Source organism: Oryx dammah, unplaced genomic scaffold, assembly GCF_014754425.2.
Source record: "Oryx dammah isolate SB20612 unplaced genomic scaffold, SCBI_Odam_1.1 HiC_scaffold_11, whole genome shotgun sequence".
Classification (NCBI taxonomy): Eukaryota; Metazoa; Chordata; class Mammalia; order Artiodactyla; family Bovidae; genus Oryx; species Oryx dammah.
Genome location: NW_024070195.1, coordinates 32,656,916 through 32,669,304, shown reverse-complemented (window position 1 = coordinate 32,669,304; position 12,389 = coordinate 32,656,916).

The window sequence follows — 12,389 nt, the reverse complement described above, 5'->3', positions numbered from 1 at the left end:
AGGCTGGCAGGGCATCAGGGTGGCTCGGTTAGGGAGAGAAGTGAGGACCCTCCCCAGAGCTGAGGGTGCTGCCAGTCACCGTTCAAAAGAGCCCCAAGCCGCCCTGAGCTGAGTGCTCAAGTTCATTACCAGGCTCGGTTCTACCTTCCAGAGTCTGCCGTTTGGCTGGAAAGTTTATGAGAACTGGCTTATTCTCTGGTGTCTTGGCACTTTCCCTTCATGTCCTGATTGGAACCAGGGAGGCTGTAAGTGCAAACGTTTTTGTACCTTAGAGTAAATTCTATCTGCGTTCCTGGAGGAGGCCGCGGTGAAAGTGTCTCTTGTTTCCAGTGGCCTGGCTCTCCCCCCCTCAGGAGACCTGAATTCCAGGCCGGCGCTACTATAAAGTTGATGAATGCGTGCCAGGCCCTCTTCCAACCAGCAGCTCCCCATCTCTCCTCCTCTCCTTTCTTCAGGGAAAGGAAGCTGGATTTTTTTTAATAAGGTAATAGCACCTCTTTTATATTTTCCTTTCATAAATTAGAAAGAATTGAAAGCAGAATAAGGCAGCAGCTTGGCATAATGGAAAGATTACTGAGCAGGGTGGGAGTGTAAATTGGTACAACCCCTTTTGGAGAGCGAATTGGCAAAAGCTAGCAGAGTTGAAGCCATGCCTATCCCAGAGCCCAGCGATTCCTCCCAGGAGAAGTCCTGGGAGAAACTCTGGGCCATGTGTCCAGGAGATATTATAGCACTGGTGGGGATAGCAAGACGTTGGGAAAAAAGCATGTATGGGGGATGGAAAAATTGTGTTAAATGTCCATCAACAAAGAGATAAACAAATCATGTGTCTGGGTAGTTATAGTGTTTGAACCAGCCCGGCATTTATCATCATGGTTCAATCTCAAGCCCATAACAGCAAGATGCAGGATGTGTGCAGTGTTATGCTGTTTATATCAAGCTTAAAAACATACAGCATGAATCTATGTACTGTTTATAGACCTATACATGGGTTGCAAAAGTATGAAAACCCGTGGGAATGAGAAACATAAAATTCAGGCCACGTGGCTCCAGCCCTCCAACCACAGGAGTAGGTAGGCTCTTGACCAAAGCTGAGCCAGTCGGACTGTCCACCCCGAGCCTGAGGACTCAATGCAGTGACTCAAGCTGATGGATCTGTCCATGCCTTTGGGTCCGGAGTGGCTGCTTTTGTCTAAGTGTAAGAGGGGTGTGTTTCATCATTGTCTTCACTTAGGGAAAGCTCCTGGACCATTCAGTCCTGTGTAAAGGGAGGTACCAGGGGCCTTCAGTCCAACACTGCCTTCAGTGTGTCACTTCTGTTTGGGGAACTCCGGCATGTCTGGCACCATTAGATCCACGTAGGATGGGGCTGAGCAGTGACTTGGAGCTGGAAAGCTGCTACCCATGGAGATACTTGACTTGAATGAGACTCCCCACTGGGCTTCCGGGCAGGTGATGGGGACCCAGGTGTCTTGGGAGCTAGTTTGGCTGCCCCTAGGTAATGGGCTCGCCTCCATCTTCTCACTCTGGACCCTGCCAACCTCCCCTTATTTGTCCCATCCATTTCCCATCCTGTGGATCAGCTGATCTCTGGGATCTGGTGGTCTCTCCCTCTCCTAATCATCTAGGCCATCCATCTAGGCTTATAGGATTAAGAGCTCTTCAGGATTTTGCCCTTTGTGTTTCCAAAATCTGGTTTTTGGAGCCCAGTGGACTCTTTTGCTCCCACAGAAGCTTGACTCTCAGCAATCAAAAACCCCACCTTTCAGCACCAATGTTTTTGTTGTTAATGTCAGAAATCTCTTTTCCCAAAACGGGCCTTGATGATTTCTGTCTGTTTCCCTTCCTTTTGATGAACAGCCCCAGTATTTTCTGAGACAATGGATGCCACCTACTGAATAGCATCCAGTCCAAGGACAGCAACTTGTCCAGCATGTTATCACACCACACAAGGGAGAGAGTGCTGGGGCTCTCCCTTGCGGACTGGCAGCAGAAACTTGCTGTGCTTTTCCGGTTAACTTGGTCCTGGTGGCGTCCCTCGTGAGGTCTATGCCAGTTACTGCCCTGACTCCTTATCCCCAAACTGCCCCTTTTCTTTCAGCCAGTTTGAATGAATGGTTACTTTTTTTCCCTCACTTGAGGTGGTGTGAAGGGTCCAGGTGGCTCAGTTGACTGGAATGGGTGCCAGCCAGGCTGGTGACCACACAAATACTTTTCTTGGGGTGAGGTGTGGCCACTGCTGGATGGATACAAATTGTTCTCCCTCTCAGAGACAAGTCAGACCTCACAGTGACCTCCACCACCAAAGGCATGTGTGATGTCAATGAGCAGGGCTTGAATTCCACCATCTTTCTGCTATTGTTTCAGTTTCTTTTGCCAAGAAGACAAGGATTGGGGCTTCCCTGTTGGTTCAGTGGCAAAGACTCTGCATTCCTAATGCAGGTGTTCTGGGTTTGATCCCTGGTCAGGGAACTAGACCCCACAGGCCACAACTAAGAGCCCACATGCTGCAAATAAAGGCCTAAGCTCCTGAGTGCCGCCACTAAGAAACAGCACAGCCAAGTAAATACAGATAAATATTAAAAAGAAAGAGAACACAAGAGCTGCATCTAGGGGTCAGTACCACAGTAGAGGCTCGAGAAACGTTCTGTCAATGAGTGATTTATTTATTTTTTCTAGAGAGAGTCCTTTACTCCTGGTTTGGTCCATTCAGAGTGCATTCAGTACCACCCTGGTGACTGGGAGCGCTTCTCCAGTCCACGTAATGTGTCACTCTTGGTGGTCTTTGGTGAGAGACCTCTGACCTCGTGCTATACCAGTAAACCACCCTGTCCTTGGAACTCTTCCTCCCCTCACCCACTCCCCACCCTTCAGTCATTTTTAAGAATCCTTTTATTGTGGACATTTTCAAATCTAGAAATAAAATAGTATAATGAATCTCAAGTATCTGTAAACTACAACAGTTATTATTATTTTTCTAACCTTTCATCTATTCTTCACCTTTTTTTCCCCCTAAAACATTTTAAAACAGATCTTATACACATTTGTTTTTATTTACTGTTGCAACAAATGACCAAAACCTTAGGGCTTAAGACAAATTAATTGATTATTTTATAGACGTTGCCAGGGCTGAGTTTCTTTCTGGAGGCTTTCAGGGAAAATCTGTTTCCCCGCCTTTTCCGGCTCCTAGAAGCGGTGCACATTCTCCAGTTCTGGCCTTCTTCCTCCATCACTTATGTGATTAGACTGGACCCAGGTCAGCTTATTCTTCTATCTAAAGATTCTTCACTTAGTCATCCCTGCAAAATCCCCTTTGCCATGTAAACGGATTAGAATCTAAACATTTTGGGGGACTATTATTCTACCTGTTAAATAGGGACATCATTTAATTTCATCCTAAATAATTCAATGTCCATCTCTAACTCTCAAAGTATATCTCTGTGACATCATCACATTTTAAAAGTTTTAAATTAATTCTTTAATATCACTAACAGCCAGTCCATATTCAAAGTTCCCTGATTTGTTACAGTTGATTTGTTCAAAACCAACCAAGAGCTACACATTGCACTTGGTTTTCATATCTCCCAATTTTTTTATTCCCCCATTCTTTATTTATTTTTTTATTCCCCCATTCTTTAAAACCTCCACTGTCTATCACCACCCCACCTTTTAATTTTTATAATTACTGGTGGGACTCCATCTATAATCATGTGAGCCAATTCTCATAGTATTATAAATCTTCTCATATATCTACATGTATATCCTATTAATTTTGTTTCTGTGGACGATCTTGACTCATAATACATATATAACATACCTAGGTATAGAATTTTTGATATTTACCTTGAATTGGATTCTCTGAGCTTCTGGATCTGGATCTGGATCTGTGGTTTTGTGTTGTCACTGATTTTTCAAAAGTTTTGGCCATTGTTACTTCAAAAATATTTCTGTTCTGTTCTTGCTTTGTTCTCCTTCTTATATTCCAATCACACATATGCTTTACCTCTTGAAGTTTCCCTCCACTCCACAGATATTTTATTCACCTCTTCATTTTCTTTTTTCCATTCAATTAAAAAAACCAAAAGTATAAACAAAAACAGTTCACCTCTTTCTCCCAGCCCCACTCCCACCTCTGGCAACCACAGATTTGTACCTTTGATGTCTACAAGTGTTTTTTATTTTGGCCACACTGCATGGCACTTGGGAACTTAGTTCTTCAACCAGGGATTGAACTTGTGCCCCCTGCAATGAAAGCTCAGAGTCTTAACCACTGGACCACAAGGGAAATCCCTCTATAAGCTTGTTTTTAAGTATTCCATACAGATATAAGAGAGATCATATAGTATTTTTCTTACTAATCTTGTCTTCTCTGATTTACTATTATGCTTATTCCACTTAATGCCTTTGAGGTCCATCCATAATGTTGCAAATGGCAAGATTTTGTTTTTTGAATAGTATTTCTTTCTCTCTCCATATCACAGTTTCTTTATTCATTTATTCACCAAAGGCCACTTAGGTTGTCTCCCTCCCTGCCTTCTTAATGCCATCTGTTTGGTGGAGAAACCAGGTTGTTTGACCTGAAGCCCACATTTTTTCGATGTGGCTGATTACTCTAATTTTTCCCTCTGTCTCCTGAGTTTCCTGTACACTGGTAATTAGAGCTACAGAATCAGATTCTAACTTGTCTGGTGACACTTCACAGGGGCACATCACATTGGGAAACCCACCACGTGCAGCTGCTCCACCTGTAGGGATGCGAAGATTGACTAGGGGGTTAAGGTGGTGCCAGCCTGACTCTTCCATTATAAAGTTCCCCATCAACCTTTATATTTGATGCATTTGATCTTTTTGATGTTCATATTATCCTTAGGCCAACAAACACCCTTTCAAGTAGACTCTCTTATGTTCGGTATTCTACTGAATAGACATTAAAATTAGTCTTGGGTGGTTTCCTTGCTTTCTCGTGCAAGATATCCAAAGCTCATCTTGTATATTTCTTGCCTGAGACCTGGAATTAACCATTTTGTCATGAATTTTTGGCTCCCGTATTGTGGGTCTCTAAATCAGATATAGAGACCACAAAAGTAGGAACTTTTTGCTATTGGGTTATCAGCTTCTAAGCCTTTTCAATGGTTGTGGTTAGTTGCTCAGTCGTGTCCAAGTCTTTGTGACGCCATGGACTGTGGCCCACCAGGCTCCTCTGTCCATGGTATTCACCAGGCAAGGATACTGGAGTGGGTTGCCATGTCCTCCTCCAGGGGATCTTCCCAACCCAGGGATCAAACCCAGGTGTCCTGCACTGCAGATGGATTCTTTACCGTCTGAGCCACCCGGGAAACCCTTTCAATGGTTAGAGCTAGGAAATACGTTATTTCCTAAGAGAAAAAAAGAATTAAGAACTCATTAATTTTCCAATGTAACTTTCAAATTATAAGAAGCCTACTAAATAAACATTAAGATTTCTTTACAGTTCTTATTGTCCTGTGCATATATCTTACAAGGGTTGTATAATCAGAATACTAGATTTAAAAAATGACCTGAAGCAATTCTTTTCTCTGCATGACTGTTTCACCATACAACATACAATTAAGTTTATTTCTTTCAGTTTGATTACTTTTAAATATTCATTTATATGTTCAATCATGTATCTCCACAGTAGCTATTACTCTTGGGGACTTATCTACTTCATTGTTAGTTAAATTATCATTGATACTCCCCCTTTAGCAGGCAAGCTCCACAAGAGGAAGGTCTCCTGTCTGTTCACTGCTTATATCCAGTACCTAGAATAATTCCTGGCACATAACGCACTGCCATAAGATGCATGCGTGTAGTAATTGTTCCCATATGAGAGTACATCATCCCAACAGTGAGAAGTAGGTACTTTTCTATTTTTAAATTCTTCTGGCCACGTGCCAAATGTGATCTTAGTTCCCTAATCAGGGATTGAACTCTTGCAGCGGAAGCTCGGGGACTTAACCACTGGACGGCCAGGGAAGTCTCACAGAAGTAGGTATTCATATTCCCAGTTCATTAAAAGATGAGGAAACCAAGGCTCAAACAGGGTAATCACTCATTCAAGCCTTCTCATGAAGTAACAAGTGGAGACTTTAGTGGGGCTGGGCTGGTGGATGAGATCTTGGACTTGTAGTGATTCCAGATGGGGATGAATTCCATTACTGAATATAGAAACAGAGGCCCTAACTCTTTGTGTTTCTGGAAAAGGAAGCAGTTGCAAAAGGCTTGCAAATGATTACAGGAGGCAAGGCAAGCTTGCTGCTCCACTCCCATATCCTGGGCCAAAGTCAGAAAGCTTCCCTCTTGGATTTGCAACCGGAAGTTCCTTGTGGAAGAAGGAGCACTGATGTGGAGCTGGAGACCTGGTTTAGAGATCTGGCTTCATGGATCAGCTGTGCACTCTGGGTGAGCCATGCCATCTCTGCACACCTTGGCTTCCTCATTTGTAAGATGGGCTGAGGGGTCTCAGCTCTGAGCACCTCCCAGGGCTGCTGGGGGCTGAGCTGAGGCTGCAGGTGAGGAAGCACTGCATTTGGGAAAAGGGAAAGGCTCTCTAGGTAGAAGGAGTGTATTGTCCCTCCCTCCCTTCTCTTCCCTGCCAGCATTTAGTAGAAGTATGCTCCCCTCTGCCAAAGGTTTTCAAAGAAGTTGGTGAGGGATACACTCACCCGGGAGAAAGGCAGAATACTTTTCTGGTGGAAATCATCAAACAAAAAAACAAACAAGAAACAGGGAGTGGAACAGAACATTTGGTTTTTGGTGATGACTGACTGCAGTGGGAAGAAAAGAGTCTTCAGAATAAACCAGAGAGTTAGGGAGACACTGCTGAGGGCTGGAGGTGGGGTCACAGTGGCACTACCTCAAATCCTGCGAGGAAGGAATTAGCACCTCCACTTGACAGGTGAGGAAACTGAAGCTCCAGGAGGCAATGAGATGTGCCCAAGTGCGGAGAGTTGACCAGGACCAGAGCCAGAATGTAAAGCCTGGAGGGAGGCTCTCACTACTTCACCTTGCTTCCATGTCTGGGGCATTCCGCCGACTCCGTCAGGCTGTAGGGCTGAGAGAGTCACAGAGAAGCCAGTCTACGTCGAGGTCAGCTTCACTTTACTTGACTGAGCAAACACTGCAGAAACTGCATCCTTCCTGCGCTGCGTGCCATGGTACTTGGTGCATTGAGGGCTCGAGGAATAGAAGAGAAAAGGTTTCAGAGGGCTTTGGATGATCTGCAGGAAGATGGAGTGATGGCCACGCTTGCAGATACTGGTAACAGCCACAGGAGCTTGTCTGGGGCCAGTGGTTATATTTGGCTTCATGGCCTGAAGGCCAGAGAGGATTCACAGTTTCAGAAGAAAGAGGAGAAGCCTAGAGAGAGTCCACGAAAGGCTACACGGATACACTCTGGGAGGTGTGGTAACAGAGCCTGCTATTTTACTTCCCCATCCTTGGACCAGGTGAAAGACTGACGCTCCTCCTCCTGGTTCTGTCACATCCAATTTCATGAGAGCCAGACCAGCTTGACAGGGGAGATTGCTACAGGTTCAGCTTCAGCACAAATTTATGATAGTGCCCCCAGGCAAACCCACAACCCAGTGCAACTACAGCCAGATGCAAGATCACGGCTGAGCGCTTTCTAAGCTCCCTTGGAGAAGGTTGAGCACTGCAGCCAGGTTCTATTATTTATTTGCTTTTTAGCCATCTGACAGTAGAGGGATTTGCTGCTGTTATTGTTTTTAACCTCCAGCTTTGCCTACATGATTCCTTGGAGTCCCTTTTCTGTCCAAATCCCATGGGGATCTCCAACTTATTTCATGGTTCAATCTGTGTGGTCCAAAACCTCCCCCGACCACTGCACCCCAGACTTTCATCTGTAAAGTAACTATCAATCTCAGAGGCTTGTTGTAAAGATCAAGATACAAATACATATATTTGTGTGGGTTGATATTTTAGATAACATTATGTACAATAGATGAGTTCTTTTAGAGAGCCTTCTCTCTTCACTGGAGAGAATTCTGTCCCATTTTGATTCCCTCTTTCCCACTGTCATCAGAACACAAGATGACGAGAGTCAGGTGGTACCTGGAACTTCTACATCAAAAATCTGAACCTGCAACCACAATAAGGAGAAATGTTTTCCTCTGGTTTGAGAGAAAAAGAACGATGAGTGCAAGTGACTGGGGTTTAATCATTATGTTTAATTATCTATTCGTTACATACAAATATTTGCATAACTTTAGTTTTGCCCTTGTTATTGTTCAGTAACTCAGATGTGTCCGACTCTTTATAACCCCACAGACTGCAGCAGGTCAGGCTTCCCTCTGGTTTGAGCAACCATCTCCTGGAGCTTGCTCAAACTCATGGCCATTGAGTCGGTGATGCCATCCAACCATCTCATCCTCTGTCGTCCCCTTCTCCTCCTGCCCTCAGTCTTTCCCAGCATCAGGGTCTTTCCAGTGAGTTGGCTCTTCACATCAGGTGGCCAAAGTTTTGGAGCTTCCGCTTCAGTCCTGCCAATGAATATTCAGGGCTGATTTCCTTTAGGATGGACTGGTTGGATCTCCTTGCAGTCCAAGGGACTCTTGAGGGTCTTCTCCAACACCACAGTTCAAAAGCATCAATTCTTCATCACCCAGTCTTTTTTATGGTCCAACTCTCACATCCATACATGACTACTGGAAAAACCATAGCTTTGACTCAACAGACCTTTGTCGGCAAAGTAATGTCTCTGCTTTTTAATATGCTGTCTATGTTTGTCATAGCCTTTCTTCCAAGGAGCAAGGGAGGGCAAGGAAGTTTTGTCTTAGAGGAGAACAAGTGACTTGCATCTCTTTCCATCTTTTTCCTGATTGAGAGTTTAGCTCAGCTGACCTCCCTGTATATTTCTCTCTTACATATCTCAGGTGATGAAACCTGGGGGTGGAGTGAACAGCTTGGGGAAGTTGGGGGCTTCTGCGGAGAGCAGCAAGCTGCTGCTAGGGAGGCTGGAGGGAGCGTATTTGTTCAACATCCTTCCTCCTGCCTTGTCGAGTCCGGTGGCATGTTATTTCCACTGGGTGGGAGCCAACGCCGAGTTCCTCCCTGTTGTGTCCAGCCTTGAACACTGCTCTGTGATTATGTTTCATCCAGGGATTAGCAAAACGCAGAGGGGAAAAAACCTGAGAAGGTGTTTGGCACAGGGCTCCATGCTATGTTAGCACAATCCTCGGGCATCCTCGGCTAATTGCAGAATGGCAACAAGCAGACGGGCTCAGACGCTTGCAGGAGCGCTTCGTCTTGGATTACCATCAATGGTTTATTTATCGAGTGTCAGGCTTTTGTGTGTGTGTTTTTGTTGTTTGTTTTTTATAGCCCCCTGAGGAAATGCCAAATAAACAAGCAGTTTGAACCGCCTCACCCTGTCCACACCATTTTTGAGCGATCAGAAAATCTGGGAGCAGGGAGCAGGCTGCTAAGGATTCTTCCTTTGTGACTTGCCAAGGGTCATGATTCAGTCTTGAGCAAATCTGGAAGCAGTATTTTCTTCTTTTTAAGGGGATACTGCTTTGCTTAGCTGGTAAAAGCAGAAGACACAGCAATTCGTAGAGACTCCTGAAAGATCAAGTTCTGCTACCGAAGACTTGCTTTTTTTCTGGCGAAAGAAGTGCAAAGGGAACATTGCTTCTTCTTATTATTATTTATACATATTTTAAAGTCTTTATTGAACTTGTTACAATATTGCTCCTGTTTCATGTTTTGGTCCTCTGGCCAGGAGGCACGTGGGATCTTAGTTCCCTGATCAGGTATTGAACCCATACCTCCTGCACTGGAAGGTGAAATCTTAACTACAGGACTGCCAAGGAAGTCCTAAAAGGGACATTTCTGAATCAGCCTTGGTCTGCCCGAGGCCATCTCTTCACAGCTTCAGACAGTTGGGCTGAGGGCAGTGGATGATGTATGAGGGGATGGCCAGCGTGCAGGGCAACTGAAGATGCTTCAGATTATTAGCAGAGCATAGTCTGCAGACCCCTTCTTCTGTGGGCCTTGATTCATGGTAGGGACGCAAAGTAAGGCCTTACCCATTGCAAGAAAGTTTATTAATGATAAGGGAAGAAAGAAGAGAGAGATCACCTCAAGAGAGAGGTGGGCCACATCAAGGGAGGCAATGGCCCTGAAGGACTGCTGTACAGTTTTTAAGGCAAGGTCATTTGCATAATCCATAATTGTTGACTGACAATCTAGATTCACAGCTGCAGGTTATATAATGAGATGCTCTGCTGTGCATGTCTTTCCCATAATTCAGTCTATCATAATTAGATATAGGTATTCAGGGAATCTTTATGTGCAGTTAATGAGTCTAATTAAGAAGAGGTGACAAGAATACACAGAACTATACAAAAGAGATCTTCATGACCCAGATAACCACAATGGTATGATCACTCACCTAGAGCCAGACACCCTGGAGTGCAAAAGTCAAGTGGGCCTTAGGAAGCATCATTACGATAAAAGCTAGTGGAGGGGATGGAATTCCAGCTGAGCTATTTCAAATCCTGAAAGATGATGCTGTGAACGTGCTGCACTCAATATGCCAGCAAATCTGGAAAGCTCAGCAGTGGCCACAGGACTGGAAAAGGTCAGTTTTCACTCCAATCCCAAAGAAAGGCAATGCCGAAGAATGTTCAAACTACTGCACAATTGCACTCATCTTACATGCTAACAAAGTAATGCTGAAAATTCTCCAAGCAAGGCTTCAGCTGTATGTGAACCAAGAACTTTCAGAAGTTCAAGCTGGATTTAAAGAAGGCAGAGGAACCAGAGATCAAACTGCCAACATCCACTGGATCACAGAAAAAGCAAGACAGTTCCAGAAAAACATCTGCTTCTGCTTCATTGACTACGCTAAGGCCATTGACTGTATGGATCACAACAAACTTCGGAAAATTCTTAAAGAGATGGGAATACCAGACTACCTTACCTGCCTCCTGAGAAATCTGTATGCAGGTCAAGAAGCAACAGTTAGAACTGGACATGGAACAACAGACTGGTTCCAAATTGGGAAAGGAATACATCAAGGCTGTATATTGTCACCCTGCTTATTTAACTTTTATGAAGAGTTTATTGAAATGCCAGGCTGGATGAAGCACAAGCTGGAATCATGATTGCTGGGAGAAATATCAATAACCTCAGACATGCAGATGACACCACCCTTAGGGCAGAAAGCGAAGAACTAAAGAACCTCTTGATGAAAGTAAAAGAGAATAAAAAAGCTGGCTTAAAACTCAATATTCAAAAAACCTAAGATCATGGCATCTGGTCCCATCACCTCATGGCAAATAGATGGAGAAACAAAGGAAACAGTGAGAGACTTTATTTTCTTGGACTCCAAAATCACTGCAGATGGTGACTGCCACCATGAGATTAAAAGACGCTTGCTCCTTGGAAGAAAAGTTATGACCAACCTAGACAGCATATTAAAAAGCAGAGACATTACTTTGCCAACAAAGGTCCATATAGTCAAAGCTATAGTTTTTCCAGTAGTCATGTATGGATGTGAGAGTTGGACTATCAAGAAAGCTGAGCGCCAAAGAATTGATGTTTTGGAACTGTGGTGTTAGAGAAGACTCTGGAGAGTCACTTGGACTGCAAGGAGATCCAACCAGTCCATCCTAAAGGAAATCAGTCCTGAATATTCATTGGAGGGACTGATGCTGAAGCTGAAGTCCCAATACTTTGGCCACCTGATGCAAAGAACTGATTCATTTGAAAAGACCCTGATGCTAGGAAGGATAGAAGGCAGGAGAAGGGGACGACAGAAGACAAGATGGTTGGATCGTATCACTGACTCAATGGACATGAGTTTGAGTAAACTCCGGGAGTTGGTGATGGACAGGTAGGCCTGGCATGCAGCAGTCCATGGGGTTGCAAAGAGTCTGATATGACTGAGCGACTGAACTGAACTGAATGAGTCCAGTGGCCATCAAAAGTTACTTTAGCACACGATGGGAGAGGTGCATGTGCTAGAGTAGGGAAAGTCCCACAGTCAGCGGTGGGAATTTTTTCCCACTCCCTGACTATTCTGGAGTACTGATGGGGAGGGCTGTTACGGGTGGGGCTGGTAAATTGCTTGTTGGGATTAGGCAGCCTTGGGACCTTTAGCTGAAGGGGTTGCCTCTCATTGCTCTCAGCTAACCTCATGACTAATAAGACTCTTACTTCACCCCAGACGTGGCCCTGCTTGCTGTGTGGCTGCTGGTCTTACATACACATTCACACATGGTGCTTAGGGAAGGAGGCTTCAGAACAAACACATGGCAGGGAGGAGGAGCGAGGGGGCCATCCTCTGTGGGCCCAGGAACCTGTGTGCAGCAGCCTCTGCCCACCTCTCCGAACTCTAACCTTGT